Source organism: Salmo salar, chromosome ssa01 (assembly GCF_905237065.1).
Source record: "Salmo salar chromosome ssa01, Ssal_v3.1, whole genome shotgun sequence".
NCBI lineage: Eukaryota > Metazoa > Chordata > Actinopteri > Salmoniformes > Salmonidae > Salmo > Salmo salar.
Window position 1 is genome coordinate 41,929,839 of NC_059442.1, and position 6,000 is coordinate 41,935,838.

The 6,000-nt window shown below is 41.6% G+C and overlaps 1 protein-coding gene across 3 annotated transcripts in view; it reads right to left on the reverse strand.

Annotated features, from left to right (window-relative positions):
- The window catches only part of LOC106602554 (alpha-(1,6)-fucosyltransferase), a 117,337-nt gene extending 114,859 nt beyond the window's left edge, over positions 1-2,478 (reverse strand). For 2 of the 3 annotated variants that reach the window (XM_014195254.2, XM_014195263.2), the window contains exon 1: positions 2,235-2,404. The gene's annotated coding sequence lies outside the window, so the exon portion shown is untranslated. Of the gene's footprint in view, positions 1-2,234 lie in introns of all 3 variants that reach the window. The other variant, XM_014195245.2, reaches the window with a different exon arrangement.
- Between the last annotated feature and the right edge of the window lie 3,522 nt (positions 2,479-6,000).

The window sequence follows — 6,000 nt, forward strand, 5'->3', positions numbered from 1 at the left end:
AAATTCCTGCAAGTGTTAGATAGCAGCAGAGCACTCACATCAAATTAATTGTTACTGTTAGTTATACAGCTCTCCTGGCCTAATTGCAGGTTGACGCTTATTGTCATGAGTCTTGCCCTGGAGGCAGAACTGAGCGTTTTCTGCTAGATTGGCTAGCTGCAATGTCAAAATGGCCTATATCATAAAAAAATGTAGGAAAACTAAAATGTGCTTTTTAGTCTTAATTTAAGGTTAGGGTTAGCAGTGTGTAGGATCTTAAATTGATCACTGTTTTGTTACTGAGAATTTTCTTGCAGTGGTTTTGAGTTTTAAAAAGGATTTTATAGTTTGTCATTTCCACTTTGGAATTTCAGAATTGACTCGCCCTAACCAAAAATGTATCAACCCCTACAAAAATGTCCATTAATTATGATCCACATAATAATTCACATGTCCTGTTGCTGTAGGATTATTTTTCTGCTGTAGGAAACTGGCTCAAAGTAAGATCGTACATCTGTAATACATGATCATAAGTCTAGCATGAAGAGTCTTCATCAGTCTTGTCTTGACTACAGGAATAAATTAAACTGTTTATGTGGTAGGCCTATAGTAGTCCTATGATATGCTTATAGCGATTACTATAGTGTCCATGATGTCCATTACACATACTTGGAACAATTAAAATAAGGTGATGGTCTCTCAACCATCCCGTCCTCTCGCCTTCCCTTGACTTGAATATGTAAGATGATTTATTGAAAAAATAACTCATTGTGAAACCTTAAATCAGAATGTGGTGGTAGCCTATCTGTCATCTCTGTGGTTTTACTTAATGAATTATGTCTGTAACGTGGCAGAGAGAATTGTAACATGGAAATTGGAATTCAAGATTCATGAATTGGCCAATTGTGCATACAAAGGCCTTGTTAATATAATTCAACGTTGTGCAATCACCCCAAACAGAGGACAGGACGAGAGATTCACATTACATAGCTCATAATTACTGTACGCTTGGCAAAGCAGGTCATTTGAATTAGCTGAATACCATCTCAATTCTCTAAGACAAATGAAGCTGTGAAATGCTATCATATCTTCATAGTCGTAGCACATCAATAACGCGAAACGGTCAGAATTGCAGCATTAAAAGACCTAATACTACCATAATAGTCCTGCTGCTACTACATTATACTATTCACACAGTAATGTATCAGGATTCATGGGTCATTCTAGGGCTATTATCCCACAGATGGCCCAGGCAGGTTGACTGGGCTCCAGTCCCTAGTTGCATGTTTACATCTCAAGACATCCCATTTCAGATCAACCAGCTGTGAGCCAATGTTGGCCATAACTGGCTACAGGGTTTTCATTGAGTTCAAAAAGGGAAGTATGTAAGATGTGCACAAGCAAATAGACCTATAGGCCTATCTATGAACTATCAGCAGTATTTTTTTATACTAAGCCTACTGTGGTATGTGGTAACTGTAGTCAAGAAATAAAAACATGAGAGAGAACACATAATCATCCAAAACGCAATTTGCATAGCATGATTACCGAGTTGAGACGAAAACTAAATGTAAACAATGTACACATCGTGTGTGTGTGTGTGTGTTATATGCGTATTACTCAACTATTTGGTTTATGGTGGATCATCTGCACAAAAACAACAGAATGCATATCCAAAATGAGGTAGGCTACTTTTTTATCGGTTTCAACCAATGTCTGAAAAATAGCGGGGCTGCTCAAGATCAGTTTTGATTCGACACAGCACGGTGGACAAGGGAGCAGCCACCGATGCAAGCTGACTTCACAAAATAACACTCGATATAGCCACAGAAAACATAGGCTAAGTATTTCGTTGGTCTATAAGAAAGCTTCACAAATGTGAGCGCTTTCTTTCAATAGAGCATTCATTTAGAGGTAATATGGGAGACAAATCGCAGTGTATTGTCCCTGCCTGGCGTCTGAATTGCCGCTGTCATACTTTATACAATTTTAACATAACCGTTATGCACATAGTAGCAAAAATTAAGGAATGAACCTCCGACAAATTCCTATGCACAAACGCATTTGAATTTGAAAAAGACGATAGGAATTCTAACGGAGCCTCGTTCGTGAATCCCTGCCCGCTATTTTGTTACCTCTCAGCTGCGGTCGAAGCAGGCAAATAGCAACAGGCCAGGGATGGAGGGATAAAGGAGTCGGCGCAGACACACATTCCTATTCGTTTTCTGCACACACAGTAAGGAAAAATGTCTTACCGGGCTTTATCTTACAAAGCTTGGATTTCTTCGAGGTCTATTTTCTGCCTGACGATGATGCTTTGAGTTGTTAAGCTGTCTGAAGACTGAAGGCGGAAACAGGAACTGGGAAGGGAGACTGGAGTAGTCACTCCGCTCTGCTTGGCTTCTACTGGGGCTACTTGAATTGACACAGAGCTGCATTGCGCATGCTTGAGTCACTTCAATGAGCGGTTCTAGCTGCACACAGTCTTCTGATGCGTTGTTATTTTCCAAATTTGAACCTATTGAACGAAATTGTCTTCTACTCCTTTTTTATATGGGGGTATTTGGTATTACCAGAATAGAAGTGGATATTCAATTTGGTGTCCAAAAGAGGGTTTAGTAAACAGGTGTCTTCGTGATATCTATTTATGAGGCCCTGAAAAATCAGAAGAAAGTGTGTAATCACATAATTCAATGGGGACATTTTTAAAAATAAACTGATAAAACGGATTACTCAATCTGGAATTTTTCAGGCGCTTTAAAAGTTAATGATATCCCAGGCTTAGAAAGAGCAGGTGGGTATATTTAAGCAATAAAGCCAGAGGAGGTGTGGTATATGGCCAATATACCACGGCTAAGGGCTGTTCTTAAGCACGACACAACACGGGGTGGTTGGATACAGCCCTTAGCTGTGGCATTTTGGCCATATACCACAAAACCCAGAGGTGCCTTATTGCTATTATACCACAAAACCCAGAGGTGCCTTATTGCTATTGTAAACGTAATTAGATCAGTAAAAAATGTATTTTTGTCAATCCCATGGTATACGGTCTGATATACCATGGCTTTCGGACAATCATGGCTAAAACCACTCGGTTTATAATGACATTTTAGTCATTTAGCAGACGCTCTTATCCAGAGCAATTCGTGTTATGTGCCTTGCTCAGGGTATCTGTTTGGCATAATGTCCAGGAAACTAAAGCTCTATTGCCTAACCGTTGTTTTCCTGACACTAAACTGACACTGTCCAAACAACCATTCTGTTATAGTCCGTGTATAATATCCTTTATGATATACAAATTAGTTGTACATACTAATTTCCCTAATACCTTACATTAGTTGAAATTTCCTAGCAGCAGCACACTATGCCCGTATTCGTGAAGCATTTCGGGGTAGGAGACCTGATCTAGGGTACGTTTTGCCTTTTAAATCTTTATGAATAAAATAACAGGGAGGACCTGATCCTAGATCAGCACTGCTACTCTGAGATTATTTTTGAATATGGTTCCTGAACCACAGCCATATACCCTGGTCAATTACATACTGTACATTAAAAGTTCTCTACTGGCCAGCATTGCAGTTTTTGCTAAATAACCTCAGATTATTTGACAGGTCTACATCTGCATGGAACACGCAATCCAAATAATCTATAGGCCTATTACTCTTTGGTAATAAAGAAAACGTGGCAGACATAACTGGCAGTAATGGAGGTCGTTTTCATAAACCAACGACGATGTTCTAGTTCCACCCAGTGGTGATAACGTTGTAGTACGATCTTGTTCAGAAGAGCAAGGTTTCAAAAGAGAGTTCGTTTTTTCAAACAAAATTGTCATAATACTGGGTTAAATATCTCCTTTGTATTTATGTAATATTTGTAGGTGCAGGTCCAATGTATTGACAACAATGCATGTTCATGTTCAAAACTGAAATGTTCATGATCAAAATGAAAGAAAACTGAAAAGACAATGACACTGCTTCTTTACAGCTTTGTGAACAAACCATCCAAATAGATTCCAAATTGTTACACGTGATATGGATTTAAATCCTACTACTACAGAATGAATACCAATGTATTTTTGAGAAGGGGGCGTGGGAACGATGGTGAGTTGTTTGGCTGGTAAAAAAATCTAATCAAAAGTTCTGGGGATGTCGTTTAACAATAGCAAACTACCTAGGATATCTAGAAAGATTATGTAGCAAGCATTTTATTTTCACCCAATTAAAGTTAACGTCGTACAGTATTGATTACATGATTGCAAAATTCTAGACCACCTTTACTTCACACACAGAGACGCCTACAAAGCTCTCCCTCGCCCTCCATTTGGTAAATGACCATAACTCCTGATTCCTGCTTACAAACAAAAATTAAAGCAGGAAGTACCAGTTACTCGGTCTATAAAAAAGTGGTCAGGTGAAACAGATGCAAAACTACAGGCCTGTTTTGCTAGCACAGACTGGAATATGTTCCGGGATTCTTCCGATGGCATTGAGGAGTACACCACATCAGTCACTGGCTTTATCAATAAGTGCATTGAGGATGTCATCCCCACAGTGACTGTACATACATACCTCAACCAGAAGCCATGGATTACAGGCAACATTCACACTGAGCTAAAGGATAGAGCTGCCGCTTCAAGGAGTGGGACTCTAACCCGGAAGCTTATAAGAAATCCTGCTATATCCTCTGACGAACCATCAAACAGGCAAAGCATCAATACAGGACTAAGATCGAATCGTACTACACCGGCTCCGATGCTTGTCGGATGTGGCAGGGCTTGCAAACTATTACAGACTACAAAGGGAAGCACAGCCGAGAGCTGCCCAGTGACACGATCCTACCAGACGAGCTAAATAACTTCTATGCCTGCTTCGAAGCAAATAACACTGAAACATGCATGAGAGCATCAGCTGTTCCAGATGACTGTGTGATCACGCTTTCCACAGCCGATGTGAGTAAGATCTTTAAACAGGTCAACATTCACAAGGCCGCTGGGCCAAACAGATTACCAGGACGTGTACTCCGAGCATGCGCTAACCAACTGGCAAGTGTCTTCACTGACATTTTCAACTTCTCCCTGACTGAGTCTGTAAAACCAACGTGTTTCAAGCAGACCACCATAGTCCGTGTGCCCAAGAACACTAAGGTAACCTGCCTAAATGACTACCGACTCGTAGCACTCACGTCTGTAGCCATGAAATGCTTTGAAAGACTGGTCATGGCTCACATCAACACCATTATTCCAGAAACCCTAGACCCACTCCAATTTGCATACCGCACAAACAGATCCACAGATTACGCAATCTCTATTGCACTCCACACTGCCCTTTCCCACCTGGACAAAAGGAACACCTATGTGAGAATGCTATTCATTGACTACAGCTCAGTGTTCAACACCATAGTGCCATCAAAGCTCATCACTAAGCTTAGGACCCTGGGACTAAACACCTCCGTCTGCAACTGGATCCTGGACTTCCTGACGTGCAGCCCCCAGGTGGTAAGGGTAGGTAATAACACATCCGCCACGCTGATTGTCAACACGGGGGAACCTCAGGGGTGCGTGCTCAGTCCCCTCCTGTACTTACTGTTCACTCATGACTGCATGGCCAGGCACGACTCCAACACCATCATTATGTTTGCTGATGACACAACAGTGGTAGGCCTGATCACCGACAACGATGAGACAGCCTATAGGGAGGAGGTCAGAGACCTGACCGTGTGGTGCAAGGACAACAACCTCTCCCTCAACGTGATCAAGACAAAGAAGATGATTGTGGACTACAGGAAAAGGAGGACCGAGCACTCCCCCATTCTCATCGACGGGGCTGTAGTGGAGCAGGTTGAGAGCTTCAAGTTCCTTGGCGTCCACGTCACCAACAAACTAACATGGTCCAAGCACACCAAGACAGTCGTGAAGAGGGCACGACAAAACCTATTCCCCCTCAGGAGAATGAAAATATTTGGCATGGGTCCTCAGATCCTCAAAATGTTTTACAGCTGCACCATCGAGAGCATCCTGATGGG